This window comes from Lynx rufus, unplaced genomic scaffold (assembly GCF_022079265.1).
Source record: "Lynx rufus isolate CCGP_SWC_20201006 ecotype Redwood Valley unplaced genomic scaffold, mLynRuf1.p SCAF_5, whole genome shotgun sequence".
Taxonomy (NCBI): Eukaryota; Metazoa; Chordata; class Mammalia; order Carnivora; family Felidae; genus Lynx; species Lynx rufus.
The window spans coordinates 139,794,697-139,812,967 of NW_025814867.1; positions in this window are offsets into that span (position 1 = coordinate 139,794,697).

An 18,271-nucleotide genomic window follows, 5' to 3' on the forward strand; every position below is an offset into this window, starting at 1 on the left:
AAATAGAGAGGGAGAAGGGGAGGAGCAGAGGGAGAGGAAGACAAACCCCAAGTAGGCTCCATGCTGTCAGTGCAGAGCCCCATGTGGGGCTTGATCCCAAAAACTGTGTGATCCTGACCAGAGATGAAATCAAAAGTCTGCCACTTAACCGACTGAGCCACCCAGTCTCCCCAAGACTCCTAATGTTTTTAATGCTCGTGGTTGGTAACCCCTGACACTAGCCCCTGTTTACAAGTGAGTGCTCTCCACCTATTGTATTGTTGTCCCCTTGTTGCTCTAGGGACACTGAGATACTAAGAACTCTATTTGAATAAGCTAATACATACCACAGCCTCCTTCTTTCCAGTAACCCTCTCCTGTGCAGCATCAGTTTGCCCTATAACCCTAGTTCTTGACATTGCTTCCCCAGGCTTGGAACTGACAGCACAAAGGTGATTTTTTTGTGATGGATTTTCAGTACTTGGAACTATGAGTACTGTAGTACTTTTACTATATTCTCAATAAATGTTGGAATAAAAGAATGACTCCCTCACAGACACACAGGTATTTGACTCAGTCTCCCCATAGTCAGTCTCTTCTAACCTATAGCCTCTGTCTTCTAGAACCCAAACAGTGACCTCAAACATCTGCTTGTAAGTGCTGAAATGCACAAATACACTCAGTCTTCAAATGTCTCCTTGAGAAATTATGGAGAGAGATTTCTCTACAATCACAGCTGTTCCTAAAGTGGAAATTATGCCTTCATTATCAATGAGCTGTTACTAGATATCTTCAAGCAATAATCAAATGTTGGCTATACTTTAGAACTAAATGATTCTGTAAGACAATAAATATATTACTTACTCTCAACAGTCATCACCACTGCATTGAATAGTGAATTAATACAGTATATGGTAGGCAACCTCAAAAATGGCCCCCAGTGATTCCTGCTTCCTGGTATTCCTCCCTTTCCTTGTATAGTGTGGGTAGACCTAATAAACTTCTTCCAAAGAATAAGATATGACAAAAGTAAAGGAGTATCAGTCCTGAGATTAGGTTACAAAAAGAATGGGACTTCCTTCTTGGGCTCTCTCACTCACTCTGAGAAAGGCCACCCACCTTATTGTGAGCTCCCCCAAAGAGATTGATTTCATCTCTGGTCAGGATCACACAGTTTTTGGGATCAAGCCCCACATGGGGCTCTGCACTGACAGCGTGGAACCTACTTGGGGTTTGTCTTCCTCTCCCTCCACTCCTCCCCTGCTCACTATTTCTCATGTCAAGGAACTAAGGGTGGTCTCTGGGTAAGAGTAAGCAAAGAACTGAGGCCTTTCCCTTCAATAGCCTGTGAGTAACTAAATGCTACCAGCACCCAAGTGAGTGAAGTTAGAAGCAAATCCTGCTGCCTGACCCACATCCCACACTCGGAGCCCTTCAGAGGAGGCCACAGCTGCATCCTACACCTTGACTGAAATTCCAAAAAAGACCCCGCGTGACACATATCCAGCTAAGCCACGCCAGGATTCCCAATCCACAGGAATTGTGAAATCATGAATGTTGTTTAAGTTGCAGTGCATTGGAGCAATTTGCCAGGCAACAATAGAGCTTGCAATTATTTATACATAAATATATAAATAAATTGCCATCCATGTATTTTGCTTAGTCTGTACAGCATATACGTTTCCTTTCTAATTTATTAAGATTTATATTTTCAATAAGAGCTGCAACCAAAAAGATTTTATACTTAATTTTCAGGCTATCAGAACTCGCTACAAATAGAACATCTTATTAAATTAGTATTTTGAACTTTTTTTAATGTGTTTTTTAATGTTTTTTTTAAATTTAATTTTGAAAGAGGGAGACACAGAATCTGAAGCAGGCTCCAGGCTCTGAACTGTCAGCACAGAGCCTGATGCGGGGCTTGAACTCATGAAGCAAGCTGAAGTCAGATAGTTAAATTAGTATTTTGAATAATAGATTGTTTAATCACCAAGAGATTATAATATTAATAATTGTTTAAATGCATCTAGGTATCTAGTGTCCTATAATCTCCAAAGGTTTTTCACGTGTAGTATATCTCTAATCCTCCAGTGTCCTGTAATGTAGATATTATTTTAAGTTTATTTATAGGCAAGAACAAAACTGAAAGATTGTGATCTCATACTTCTATGATTCATAAATTTTATTTGTTTATCTGAAAGACTTAAACCCCACCTTTAATTTTTTTTTTTCAACGTTTATTTATTTTTGGGACAGAGAGAGACAGAGCATGAACGGGGGAGGGGCAGAGAGAGAGGGAGACACAGAATCGGAAACAGGCTCCAGGCTCTGAGCCATCAGCCCAGAGCCTGACGCGGGGCTCGAACTCACGGACCGCGAGATCGTGACCTGGCTGAAGTCGGACGCTTAACCGACTGTGCCACCCAGGCACCCCAACCCCACCTTTATCTAACAAATACTTCCTCGGGCTTTACAACCCAGTTTTACTCTTTCTCTTCCTCTTGATTTGTCCCCTGACTTTTGCACAATTGATCTTTCTCACCATTGGCATCCACATAGTCCTGTTAGAGCTTTTTGCGGTATCATAATTGTTTTTGCATGGTGGAATCTTCTTCACTGACTATAAACTTCTATCAGGCAAGAGTGCTATTCTATTCTATACCCTTAACACATATTACAATATCTGATATAGACCAGGTATTTAATAAATGACTCTTACACTATTAAACAAAGCATTAAATTATGAATTCTCAGTAGGAGTGATTTTGCTGCCAAAAGGCAAAAGTTGGTTCTCGTGGAGAGGGTCAGACAAAAGTTCATATATTTCATAAATAATATACAATTATAGATGAATTACAGTACATAAGCATATATACAATATATCTGTGAAATTAAAGTTTCAATGGGAATGGGCTAATTAGAGGGGAGAAAAAAGTCTAAAACTTGTCCTTAGAAAGTTAATCATGATAGAGGTTGGAAAACACTGTATTAAATGAATTGTGTTGTTACACAGGTGAAACTTGGACACAGATTCTCTGATCGAGTTTTTCTGATACACACATGTGTACACACACACACACACATACACCTTATCTAAAGAAACCCTAAGGATATGGCTATCCCACTTGACATGGCTTATATAAAATTTATCTTTATTTTTACATAAACACACTTTTAAGCACAATCACACAGGCCAGGGTTTGGAGATACTATCTTAACCATGCAAGGAGTTGACAATGGTAATTATTTGATTTGCTCCAGAGAAGTTAGCCTCTAACAAGTATTTCCAGCCCACGGGCTCTGTGCTGACAGCTCGGAGCCTGGAGCCTGCTTTGGATTCTGTGTCTCCTCCTCTCTCTGCCCCTCCCCTGCTCATGCTCTGTCTCTCTGTCTCTCAATAATAAATAAACGTTAAAAAAAATTTTTTTAAAGGGGGCGCCTGGGTGGCTCAGTCGGTTGAGCGTCCGACTTCAGCTTGGGTCATGATTGCGCAGTTTGTGAGTTTGAGCCCCGCGCCGGGCTCTGTGCTGACAGCTCGAAGCCTGGAGCCTGCTTCAGATTCTGTGTCTCCTCCTGTCTCTGCCCTTCCCCTGCTCATTTTCTGTCTCTCTGTCTCTCAATAGTAAATAAACGTTAAAAAAAATTAAAAAAAAAAAAAGTATTTCCAGCCCATTAACAATCACCAACAGTTCACGGGGCAAACAGATCTCCCACTGTCAACTCAGATTAAAGCTTTCCTTAGCCTTTTTGAAGCATTTCACGACTAAGAATCAGTTGGTAGAACTGCACTACAGCTGTCTGTCATCCATCTGGAGCAACTTCATCATGACCACTTGTCAAAACGCATGCCAAGTACCTTACAAAATTTGTCAAAATAATGGTAACATCTGTTCCACATTCAGTGTACAACAGATTTGTGCGACAGCCCCATCATAAAAAAATCAACATCACTGAATACCTATTGTGAATGATCATTTGTAGAAAGCAAAACTAGGTATTTACTATATGGATTTAAATCTACATGTGATCTCGGGGTGACAGGTGGCTCAGGCAGTTAAATGTCAGACTTCAGCTCAGGTCATGATCTCATGGCTCATGGGCTTGAGCCCCACATCAGGCTCTGCACTGACAGAGCAGAGCCTGCTTCGGATCCTCTGTCTCCCTCTCTCTCTGCCTCTCCCCTCCTTTCAAAAGTAAATATTTTAAAAATCCATGTGATCTTGAACTAAACAATGAGGAAGGACACTTACATACAATTTATAGGAACTGGAAGCCCAGCCTATTTCTGTAAAGACACAGTGAAATTGTTGGTTTATGAAAATTAACTTAAATGATACTTTCTTAAGTCTCCAACAGATTGTTTTAAAAAAGAAAAATTAGGGGCACCTGGATGGCTCAGTCAGTTGAAGTCCAACTTTTGATTTTGGCTCAGGTCATGATCTCACTGGTTCAGGTTCATTAGATCAAGCCCTGCATCAGTCTCTGGGCTGACAGCATGGAGCCTGCTTGGGATCCTCTCCCTCTCTCTCCCTCTGTCCCTCCCCCACTTGCTCTCACGCTCTCTCTTTCTCTCTTTTTCTCTCTCTCAATAAATAAACTTAAAAAAAAAGAAAGAAAGAAAAAGAAAAGAAAAGAAAAACTAACCCTATGGAGGTAATTCCTAGGCAGTTTCAAACATCCAGTGATGTTTTAAACTTCCCATACAGATTGTTAATAATTGATAACATCGAGTGAAAGAATTGCTTTCATCGCATATATCTGTGTAAAAAGCTTACCCTTTCCTCGGAAAGGACATCTTCTGGCTGAAAACATCTCATTTTAATACTCTAAGCAGTTCTTTCCAGTGACGAAAAGGAAGCGTAGGGATTTAAGGAAGGAAAGTGAAAATCAATGCTTTTAAGTGTTTCAGAATTGCAGGCTTTTGCAAGAAAACACAACTTATTCTTGCTTTTCACAGTAAGTCCCAATTTACCAGCCCCACTCTTTTCCTCCCACACCAGCCTCCTGTCAGAGAAGCAGTCAGCTTTAAGTACATACTCTGAGTGATGGGGTAGTGTAAAATTTCAAATATGAGCCAATATTTGGATGTGCTAAACATCCCCTGACCTGGAGCAGAGGAAAGAAAAAGGAGAAATGAAAGGTGAGTAGATGTTGTGGGTCCCTGAGAGAGCCAAGCTTTCCGTCTGAGCGTGAAGGGAGGCTAGATGGAAAGGGTTGGGGTATTACTGGAACTAGAAAGTGCCTTTCTCTGTTTGCCCTCCTTCCTGGGCGGAGCCCTAGGAAGCAATAAAACTGCAGTGTAGAGCTGCTGGAAGGATGTATCAGGGCACAACAGACTGAGACAGCCTCAGAAAATTCCCCAGGTCTCAGCAGGCCTGCAAACAAAAGGTTTCCCCTGTACCTGACGGTGGCATGAAAGAGGTACAGACTTTAAATAATGTCTCAGAGGATCCTGAAGCCTTGTGTGGGGCAAGGGTGAGGTAGAATGATCTCCTTGAACTTGAATAGACAAGGACATCAGAAAGACCTTATAGGTTCATAAGAATAGAAAACAAGAAAAACACAGTAGTGACCGCATGGACTAGTTTATTATCCAGATGGGATAATGGGTGTCCATGGGCTTTGAGGAACCCTCAGGCAATGATAAAGGATTGAATGGACCATCTGCACCCTTCTTCTGTCCCCTCCCCACCCCCACTCCTTCTTTGCCAATCAGCAGATAATCTTTCCTTTCACCAGAATTTTCACAATTATTTCATGGTCCTTTCTTTCCTTCCTTTGTCAGGAGTAAACCCATAAATTCTTTCCTCACCTATCCAGTGCCCCATGTCAAGGGGAAGCCTCAGACCTAACTGCTCTCATTCATCACAATATTCTAGGGCTTTATTGAAAATTACTGGTATCCTGCCTTGCATTGACCACCTTCTTCCCCACTTTCTACTGTGCCGGAGACAGCCACACAGTGACTCAGAATCGGGGAGGTGGGGGTCGTGAAATGAAGAAGGGGCAAGACTGAGCAGTGCTATTTAGACATGTTTTATGCCTAAGTCTTACATCCATAACAAGAGAGAGCTACAACTCAAGTAAGAGAGTCCAGGGATACAAGCATAATTGTTTGTTTTAATTTAAAACTTTTCTTAAATAGTTTATGGAAATTTTCAGAGGAAAACAAAATTAATGGAGACCTCTTACTGAGAAAAGGCTAGTTTACCTTGGGGTGGGGGGGGGGGGGAAATGAGATAAAACAAATGTTATTGTAACTTGTAGTTAATACAAGCTCCCAGCAGCCATTTTACACGTTTTATGTTTTGCATGGAGAAACTTATTTACTGATTAGCAAGGTAGAGTAATTTTTCTTGCAACGCCATTGTTGGGTCCCAAGATGTGATTTTATATTTTCACAGTTAAATTTTCCAAGTAAAAATAATCTTGTTTCTCATAGAAGGAGTAACAACCTTCTTAGCATTATTAAAGTCAACAAAGACTTTCTTCTGGACTATAAATAAACAGAAGTCAGAAAGGTTTAAATGGCATATCAGCAGACACTGAAGTGTTAAATTCAATAACTCACAAGTACCTACATGTGCACAAGGGTTTCATTTGCTCTATTTTTTGTTTCTGTTTTCTATTTGTTCCCTTCATAGAGTTTTTCATTCATTCATGTGGGTCAGATACCATGTCATCAATGGCTGTGTCCCTACAGTAAATTCATGGCTCAATCCATTATGCTCAGATGGGTATTTGTTCATCCCCGGAAAGACTGGGGTGTTCTACAGAATCCTCTGTTTGCTTTCCCAGACGTCACACTCCTTGCCTATTCCTGGAAAAGTGTACCTGAGTTGAGACCAATTTTCACTTTCTATCTTTGTTCTGCAGCTAAGGGTACAATTTACAACCAAATGTGCTTCTCTTTCACGACCCTCCAAGCCCCCACATTGGGTCCCATGTGCAGAACATGCGCTCTCATCATGGCAAGGTCTATCTGCGGCCAAGTGCAGGGTGGGGCTGAGATAGGTGTGAGGAACAGGAAGTGTCCGTTCGCTCTCAGGCTTCCGGTGTAGTCGCTCCACACATGTTGAGCCACTGCTCTCTCAGACTGGCTCTAAAGCATCTTAGGTAAACAGACTGGGAGTTTCCTTCTGGCCAGTTAAAGAAATGTTTTCAACACTTTGCTCAGTTTATATTTTAGATGCCTAAATTAAGAAACTGCCAGGGGCACCTGAGGTGGCTCAGTCGGTTAAGCGTCCAACTTTGGCTCAGATTATGATCTCTCAGTTCGTGTGTTCGAGCCCCACATCGGGCTCTGTGCTGACAGCTCAGAGCCTGGAGCCTGCTGCAGATTCTGTGTCTCCCTCTCTGTCCCTCCCCCACTTACACTCAGTCTCTCGTTCTCGCTCTCTCAAAAATAAATAAACATTAAAAAAAAAGAAGCTTCCATTATTTAGTTCTAAATTAATGATGTAATTTTTAGTATGATAGCTGAATTTAATAGGATAATAATGGATCTCAAAGATGATACATTCTCCATGTTGACTTTTAGGAAAGTTTTTATATTATAGAGAACTTTTCAGTGAATAATTTGATAAAATAAGGCCAGAAACATGAATTCAGTTACTCTAAAACCACCTGGAGAGCTGAAGATTAACTCCAAGAAGCACCGAATAATAGTAACAACATTTATTGAGTACATGATACATGACTCACACTATTCATTTTTTTTTAAGTTTATTCATTTATTTTGAGAGAGAGAGAGTATGTGTGTGCAAGTGGGGAAGGGGCAGAGAGAGAGAGGGAGAGAGAATTCCAAGCAGGCTCCACACCACCAGTGCAGAGCCCAACGTGGGGCTCGAACTTAGGAACCAGGAGATCATGACCTGAGCTGAAATCTGACCCCTAACCGACTGAGCCACCCGGATGCCCCTGCCTCCCACCCTTCTTAAAGGTAAAAGTGTATTAATTTATTTAGTCTTCACAGTAAAAGTGTGAGATAAGTGTTATAATTTCTGTATTTATTTTAGCGATAAAGAGCAACAGAAGTTAAGTAAATTTCCCTTGCACAGTTCTTAAGAGACAGAACATGGACTCAAATCCCTACTCTCTTGCTTCAGAGATCTTATGCGTCACTGCAGTGACTCTAACGTAGAACAAGTCTTATTGATGCATCAATAAGACCAATAAAACAAAATGATAGATGATAGATAGATAGATAGACAGACAGATAGATAGATGATACATAGATAATACATAGATATCCTTGTGCCCAAGACTATAATTCAAACTGATCCATACTGCAAACTTCACATCAATCTCAGATATATATTTTTTTTCACTCAAAACTATCTTCCATTTATTATATCAGGAGCCCTAGACACAGAGATGACCAACAGGCAGAATCTTCCCTTAGGAAGTTCATAGTCCAGAAGGGAAGACAGACAAGAAAATAAGTTATTATACTACCTCAAGACAAAAACAATAGAAATAAGTCAAAGCTGAAAGGGAAAAGTAGGAAAACAAACTAGGAAGAGAAAAAATATATATTAGGCTTCTATAATGTTGCTATTATAAAATATCATTTAAACTGCATTTAAATCTGCATATCTGAAATTTCTAGGCTGCTTGAATAGGGAGTTTCCTTTTTTTAATCTTTTGGGCAGGCTGGGGACGCAGACCTGGGCTGGGAAGAAGTGTGCAGAATAAGACAACAGGCTCAAAATGGAGTTGCTTATGCTAAGCTCCACGTCACCAAACTGAGGCTTAACTATTTCCGTTTCCGCTTTCCCAGTAGTAAAATCCTAAGCCAGTCAATCAGGAATCTCCTGGTCAGCCTTCGATAAATCATCCACCTGACAGACCTCTGCCATTTTCTACACAGATGTAACTTTGCGATAATCCACTTTTTTGCTTCGTATGACTTTCTTATTCCTGCTCCCTTCTGCCTGTAAAAGGCTTTCATTTTGTACTGCCCCTCAGAGCTCCCTCTTATCTGCTAGATCGGATGCTGCCCGATTCAAATCAATTTTAACTCAAATAAACTGTTAAAATTTTTAATATGCCTCAGTTTACCTTTTAACACTAGGAAGCCGCTCTCATTGCAGCATATTGCTCAGGAGTGAGGCCTTGGCCCAGAAAAATCTTGGTTTGATGCTCCTCTCTGGCACTTAAGAACTTTGTGGGTTTGGGTAAGTTACTTATAGTTTACTAAGCCCATACTGACGCTGACCTCAATTTTATTCCCAACTTGAAACGCCTACAACTTCTTTTAAAAACAGAGCATCATTTTTTTTTATCAGACATTGTTTTCAGTACAGTGCTTCACAAACATTTTCCCATTTAAAACTCACAAAACCTATATCAAGTTTTCACTTCAGTCTTGAGGAAATTAAGCCACATAGAGGTAAAGTTAAAATGCCCAGGGTCCTGGAACTAATAGATAGTAAAGTTGGAACTCACACCCAGATGGGGCAGACTGAAGGGTCTGTGCTTGAAAAAACCTCATTTGGGCGCCTGGGTGGCTCAGTCGGTTGAACGTCCGACTTCAGCTCGGGTCACGATCTCACGGTTCGTGAGTTCGAGCCCTGCGTCAGGCTCTGGGCTGATGGTTCAGAGCCTGGAGCCTGCTTCCGATTCTGTGTCTCCCTCTCTCTCTGCCCCTCCCCCATTCATGCTCTGTCTCTCTCTGTCTCAAAAATAAAATAAACATTAAAAAAAATAAAAAAAAATAAAAGAAAACACCTCATCAAAACACCGCGTACTTTGCATCTGTGTTAACGCATTTTACTAAGCATTGGATCAAATATTTGCTCCAGAAGTGACTTTTGAAAGTCTATGCTACTTCTAAGCTTGGCCATTTCTAAATAAATACTTTTCAAAGCAAATCGTCTTGGGTTCCTTGGGCCTTGTCAAGACCAACTGAGAAATAATTCCAGCTTAAGAAACAGCCCCGCAGACACATGTCCAGTGAGTAGAAAAGTAAGGATCCCCTCCCAAAACTTGCTAGGTGACTTTGATTACATTTTTTAATTTGTGCAGATCTCTGTTTGATTTTACTTGTTTTTTAATGGTCCATCAGAAGGAGCAATGTCCAGGGGTGCCTGGGTGGATCAGTCAATTAGGCGACTGACGGACTCGGGTCATGATCTTGCAGTTCGTGGGTTCGAACCCTACATCGGGCTCTGTGCTGACAGCTCAGAGCCTGGAGCCTACTTCAGATTCTGTGTCTTCTCGCCCTCTGCCCCTCCCCCACTAGCACGCCTTCATTCTCTCTCTCTCTCTCAAAAATAAACAAACATTTACAAAATTTTTTAAAAAAAGGAATGATGTCCAAACCCCTTCAAATAAATTTTGAAATACACCCACGTGGGTAAGTGGACTATCTCACTAATCCCTAATTTGGTCATTTGTTACTACCACCCACCCCCCAACTGACTTCTTTCAAAAATATTTTATGCAAGCAGTCTTTATGTCAAAATGTTGTTTTATTTTCATAATGTTTAGGATATTTGCACAATTTGTTTCACAGAGATGTATCATATTATGATCGATACTGCTACAGGCATGGTAATCAAAGTTATAAGGCTATTTTGTGTTAAGGCAGTTTAATTTATAGTATTTGTTAATATTTTCCTTTGAATTGTATTTACTACTTATTATGTGGATTTGTGCAACACTTTTTAAAAAAATATTTATTTTGAGAGAGAGCATGTGAGCAGGGGAGGGACAGAGAGAAAGAGGGAGAGAGACTCCCAAGCAGGCTCCACATTCAGCGTGGAGCCCAACGCAGGGCTTGAACCCAGGAACAGGGACATCACGACCTGAACCAAAAACCATGAGTCAGCCGCTTAAGTGACTGTGCCACCCAGGCACCCCTATCCTGTGTGTTGCAGTATGTTTAGAAGCATCTCTGGCCCCTACCCACTAGATGTCAGTAGCATCCCCCAGCTGTGACAACCAAGAACTCCTTCAGACCTTGCCAATTATCTCCTGAGGGTCTGTGGGGGGCGGGGACTGGCCCAGTTGAGAACCACTGATCTATATGTACATATACACGAGGAATTCCTGAAGGAATGTTTGCCAAAATGAGTGTGGTGGTAACCTTTGGATAGTGAGAATGCACATATTTTGCTTTCTTCTTTGTAAACGAATATATGTATATTATCATTTTGCATGAATGGTTTTACAATACGCAGTAAAACCTTGGTTTGCGAGCACAAATTGTTCTGGAAACACACTTGTAATCCAAAGCCCTTGTATATCAAAGTGAATTTCAAGAACCATTGGCTCAGTCATGATCACGTGACATTTGGGGTCACATACTACTCCTATTGCAAGACGTCGCTTGTTTATCAAGTTAAAATTCATTAAAAATATTTGCTCGCCTTGAGGAACGCTCACAGAACAAGTGGCTCGCAATCCAAAGTTTTACTGTACATGGTTTTGCAGACCTATTTTTTTTTTATTGAGGTGAAAAGTATCAATAGTAAAAAGCACAAATCTTAATGGTTCTGTTTGATTGGTATTGACAACACACACACACACACACACACACACACACACAATCAGCATACATCATTTTACACAAAGCTATTTTAAAATCTAAATGTCCTAAAAATGAACACTATATCTTACGGGAAAATCCCAATGCAGTCCACTTTTTCACGTTTTTCTTTTGCTACCCTCGTATCTCCACCTGAGTTCTGCCCATTTCTCCGTGGATGAAGGTGGTCGTGATAGGTGCTGGCTGGAGACAAGATTTTGTAGGACTGAGGCTGAAGCTGACAGTCCTCATAGCGAAAGGACTGTCGCCATTTCGCTGAAGTGGCGAAAACTACAGAACAAAGCCAAGGACAGTGCAACGCTGGAGACAGACAGGTCTGGTGTATCCCAAAGGCAGAGGGCTCGGAAGTGGGCTATAAGTTGGAATCTGGAGTCATGGTCTAGGAGACAAAAACAAGTCAGAAACAAACAGGGCAGAAAGTTGCCCATGGTGAATTGCTTCGAATAATTGTTACCTTTTGAAGTATGTTCTTTTAAGAGCTAGCTGACCACTTGGAAAATGAATTATTTCTACTTAGCAGAAAAGACATATTGTGAGTAGGTTAGCACCTAAAAGGAGCCTGTGGCCCTCTACATCCACTCTGCACCAGGGGGGGGCCTTCACCTTCGCTAAGGGTTTGCTCATCCTGTCTCACTATCCCACCAGTGTCTGAACCTTGTGTGTTCATCTCACATTTCTTGCCCTGAGTTCATGCCTAAGACGTCAGGACAGACGCGGACTTCTGATGCGTCGTGTTCCTTACACGTGTTCCTTCCTGATCTCCTCCTCTGGCACTTTTCCCCTCTGGTCCTTTTAAAAAACCATTCCACTGGCCCAGCTTCATCCCCTGTGACCCACCCATATCAAGTTGAATTAACATGCGTGCAGCATAGGAGGGACCATGCAGCACAGAGATCTTCAATATACAGTACAGTAAATAGTAACTGAATTAACATGTCCAGGAAACCTAAAGTCAGCAAACCAACTGCAGTTTACTAGGTGAGGAAATCTGGTAAATAACCAGTCTGTGAAAGGATCATAGCAAAGATTGTGGATTTTAGGCGTTTTGTTTTCGGTATAATCTAAGTTCCAAAAAAAGTGAGCAGTAAGTTCAAATTTTCGATGGCAGTGTTCTGCGTTCTTCGTCTTTAGACTGCATAATAGATACGGCAATCATTTGAACATAATGTAAACATAATGAAAGATTATTTCTTTTAATTTTCTAGGATGTTGGTTACATAAATAGTACTACGAATGTATCATTCTTTCTATGTACCATTCTTTTCTGTACCATTCCAGTCTAAATGCATAGGATCACAAAAAATGAATCTCTTCTTCTCAATTCTCGTGATCAACATCAAGAACTTTTAATTAGGCAGTCTCTAATTTATAGACATTTCAAATGTTTATTTCATTAAGTCAAATGGTTTTATCCAACTGATCTAGTTTATAAAATGTTATTTTTAACGATAAATAGAAATTTGGAAATAGTTTAGTGTAGTGATCCCCGTGTTAATTTACAAAGTTAATCTGAAGAGAAATCTAATTACGATCTTCACCGTTTTCAACAAATATAGACTTTTTAAAGAAAAGATTTTAAAACAATGTGGTTAAATTAGCAAATGCTTGCATTCTCTTACTCTGATTTCAAAATAATCATTTTGTTTTTCTCTTTACCATCAAAATCAAAGCTGTATTCTTTACTGACTAAACATTTTATCATCAAAATTATACACACACACACACACACACACAACTATCAAGGGTTTAGGGTAAAATTAAAATATGATTCTGCATTAAGGTGTTATTTAATACCTTAAAATAAGTCTTTTACATCTCACAAGATATTTTGAGTTGGAAATATGTAAGGAAATTTTTCCAAAAATGAGAAATTGGTCATAAGGAAGATGAATATAAGTGCAAATTCAAATGTGAAGCTTCTGCTTTTTAATATCTCATTGAATACTGAGTGTTTATGAAGGATGATTTAGTATTTCTTAAAATACGTGCTTTAAGTGAACTGGTTCATGATTCATGTGTTCGGTATTTATCATATCAAAGCAAAGTAAATCTCTATGCCCTTCAAAATAATTCTTTGCTGAATTAAATCCCAACTATAGGAAATAATTGCTATTTGGACAGCTTTCATTTTCTGTGACAATACATGATACTCTAAAATTCAAATGCTATGATTTATACTGGTCAAACATTGAGCTCTAAGCTTGGTGCATTTCTAGACACCGAAATTTCCTATGATTGCTAATATTGCCAATATTCATTTCATAAAATTGCAAAAGGAACTCTAATTACTGCCAAGAAAGTGATTCCCAAAGTGATTACAACCAGGACAATGTAGTCATGAGAATTGAAAGGTCAAACCCCAAGATCTTCTATGCAGCTATGTGATTTTCAGCAAAAAAGAATGTACTCTATTTAAAGACAAAAAGATAATCACATTTGGATTTATTTTTTAGTATTTTGGATAAAAATTAATATTCAGCTTTTTTAAAATGTAAGTTTCAATACACTTACATATCATATTTTTATGTGAAACTAAATATGTCACAATAAGGTCTTTAGATCGTTGCTAGAGATTTTTTTTAAAAGATGATACGCTGATTTGTAAACCAATATTGTATCTGTAAACTTTTTTCAAAGCTTTTCAACTATGATATTTTGGTTAAAAAATAACTGACATTAGACTTAAGAATGATCCTATCAAATAACATATCGCATTTCTTTAAAATATAAACATAGGAGTGCGTGGATGGCTCAGTCAGTTAAGTGTCCAACTCTGGATTTAGGCTCAGGTAGCGATCTCTTAGTTCATGAGATCAAGACCCATGTCAGCACGTGGACTGCTGACAGCACGGAGCCATCTTGGGTTTCTTTCTCTCCCTCTGTCTCTGCCCCTCCCCCACTCACATGCGTTTGTGTGGGCGCGCTCTCTCTCTCAAAATAAACTTTAAAAATCTTTCAAAAAAATAAAATATAAGCATAGCTTTTGACTAAAGTGAACTAAATGGCATGAGGTAGTTTTATGTCTGTAAAAATTATAAAGTCACATTTCCCTGAGACTCAAAAAATGAACCCAGACTGGATATGATGTCTGGGATTTGCTTCAAAAAATCCAGAAGGAGGAGAATGAGTGAAAAGTAAGAGATGACACAAGACTAGTCAGAAGCAGATTATTTTTAATATAAATTGTTGAACACATGAGGAGGGGGATTTGGGGAGAGGGGGGAGCACAGCGGGCAGAGGGAAGGGCAGAAAAGGTGGGACATTATATTATTTGGTCTATTTTTGTAGATGTTCAAAATAAAGAATGTTAAAAATAAATAAAAAATACACGAAGTCCGTGTTCCTGTGTTATTTTTGTATTTTAAATAATACACATATATATTTTACTTTAAGAACAAATTTGTCTAAAAAAAAAAATGTGTAGGGTCTCATTTTCCTTAATTTAGCAGAAGAAAAGTCCTTTAGAGAGAATGTCTCTACTCACGAACGTGCCTATCTTAGCTATTTACATATAGGTAATTTTTTTTTTCTTCGCAAGAGAACCAGATCTGCCTAGGGAAATGTTTCAATAAAACATTTGCTTCAAAATGATCTTTCCTACCATATCAAAGAGCCCATTCCGGTCAAAACTTGTAATTAGTAGTTAATCAATATGTTCAGCCTTTATATCTATTATCTGTGTGATTGGTGAGCTGCACAGGACCTCATTCAAATAACAAATAGGAGATGGCAAGCAGGTGTTCCTGAGCCCAGGTAGCCAAAATGAAAAAAGTGATTTTTGCTCACATGCATAGTGTAGCAAAGCAGATAGGAATGCTATGGGTTGAACCAGTAACATAACAAGAGCTATAACAGCTAACATTTATGGGAAGTTCACCATGACACAGGCATTATTTATATCTACATCTCCTTTTATTCTCTCAATAAACTTTGAGATCAGTATTATTAGGATCCCCGTACTGCAGACACAGAAAAGCAGATTCAGAGATGTTACAGACTCCAGGGTTCCCCATGAGGAGTGAATCCAAAAATCAAACTAAAATCTCTCTATTCAAAGTCTGAATTCTTAAACACTATTAATTGGCACATTATGAACCATTAACGTATTACTTTTTTATTTTTTTAATGTTTATTTATTTTGAGAGAGAGAGAGAGAGAGTGCACGCAGGAGAGGGACGGAGAGAGAAACCTAAACAGCCTCCATGCTGTGAGCACAGAGCCAGACGCAGGGCTCGATCCCATGAACCATGAGATCATGACCTGAGCTGAGATCAAGAGTCGGACACTTAACCAACTGAGCCACCCAGGTGCCCCTAACATATTGCTTTTTAAATAGAACAAACTGTTAGATGTTATGTACTTTTTTCTTATAAATAAATATATAAAGAAAAGTATAATCTAGGATACTAGTATAAATGATTTATGTATATGAATAGTGTTTACTGAGTATCACTTTTATACATTTTTATTTATTCAGCCTTCAATAAATATTTATTTCACATGATGTTATGTAAGCTGAGGTACTATATTATATATAATGGGTAAAAAGATGTATATATATATGTCATGGTTTCCTTTAGATTTCTCACCTGAAGAAATTTTGGTGCTCATTTCACTGATTTCCAAACTAAGTTTAACCTAATCTCTTTCTCGGAATTAGTATTATATTGGTTTTACCATTGGCCCACCTGAAATCATTTCCATTGCCTTCATAATAGCGAAGTAGTGAGAAATTGACTCAAATTTATCATTTCCGGTGATTGAATAGTAAATTAATCACCAAAAGGTGAACATACTTTGGTGTGCAGTGACTGAAAAATACAAATGGCATGTTGAAAGACATGATTTATAATGATTTTAAGTGCACATTTTGTGTTTCCCTCCACCCCTTTAAAATGTATTCATCCCTCAGGTAAGAGCGCACGTCTCCAGCCTTTTTTGCTCACTCAGCCTAAAGAGTCACAAAAATATTCTTGATCCAGTTATGTCCAGCCCAAAATAGTAATTGAAAATCTGATTTTGATTTAATGGGTTTTTTTCCCTCCCCAAGTTCAAGCCTGCTTCACACTGGAAGCCTGCCACAGGTTGGTTTTTTGTTTGTTCGTTTGTTTTTCCTCTATTTATTATATTTCTTCTATTTCTCACCTCCACGCCACACTTGCGAGCAGCTTTACACTTCCTTATCCAACCCAGGAGTCCCACTCCTGGGTATTCGTCCAAGCAAATTAAAGACTCATGCTCATGTAAAATTTGCGCGCAGATGTTTATAGCAGCATCATTCACGGCCACAAAGAACTAGAAACTGCCGAACCATCCTTCAGTAGATGAGTGAATAGACAAGCATTACATTTCACAATGTAATACTATTCAGAAACAAAAAGGGAACAAACTAGAGTCATGCAAAAATAGAAATGAATTCTAATGTGTTTTGCTTAGTAAAAGAAGTCAGGTGAAGAATGTTTACCTCTCATATGCCTCTGTTTATGTGACATTCCAGAAAACAAACAACGATCTAAGCAGGAAACGGATTAGTGGTTGCATCATTTGGAGCTTTCTTAAGGTGATGGCACAGTTCTGAATGGCACTCGAGTGGGGGAGACCCGGGTGTGCATTCATGAATCCCATGAACTGTATATCACAAACTGAATTTCACCGTATGCAGATTTTTACAATTTCCATCAATCAGGACGTCAGGGGGACACTAGGAAGAATGTGGACTGTGACAGATGAAAGTAGCTGTGTGCACGACATGACCTCACGGAAGGGGTAAAGAATAACATTTCCTAAACTACTTCCAAAAGCAATGTTTTGACTTAATACTCTAAATCGAAAGACAAAAACAACGGCGCACAAACACTGTACTCCAGTTGGTAAATTATTTCCCATAGGACTACACATTAAACATTCTGAAACCATCTCTTGTGGTCCGTAAATGAAAGCTGTTTTTCTCACCGTAGGAGAAAAGAGTAACAAATAGGAAAAACGGGAATGCTAGAATAAAACTGTGATTCCAGGTTGAAATTGTACAGAGCAATATGAATTCATGTTTATTTCAATAAATAGATGGATAGAGAAATAAACACAGATATGTGTCTACATGTGGATTCCTAAACATATAACATTTCCTAGCTTTATCCGCTTTGCAAGTGACAACTCTAATGAGTGTAGCGATGAACACAGCTAGGTCCGGGTATTGGTTGTTAAATACCATTCTCCAGCAAAGGAACTCGTGCTCCGCAGAACCATGGCTGACTCTTGCACTGGGGCAGGGGAAAGACAAAATGAACCTGGAGAGCCTCAGACTATCAGAAACCAAGGAAGTGCTCAAAGCACAGAAGGATAAGCACCTGTCAAGGGGACACAGGAGCCAACCTGGAAGGGCTCCCAATGGCCAAAGCTGTAACCATGTGAACAGTAAATAAAGAACTATTGGCTCATTTCCCAAGGAAAAAAATTAATAGCCAAGGTGACATATTGATACAAAGAAATTATTAGAATAAATAAGCAGAGAAGAAGATACAACTCTTCCCTACCAGAAAATTCCAATGAATAAATGTAGAAAGAATAAGGGAAAAAGAAAGTCATCATTCAAACATAGTAACTGCTGGGTGCCTGGGTGGTTCAGTCCGTTAAGTGTCTGACTTCGGCTCAGGTCATGATCTTGCAGCTCGTGGGTTCGAGCCCCACGTCAGGCTTTGTGCTGATAGCTCAGAGCCTGGAGCCTGCTTCAGATTCTGT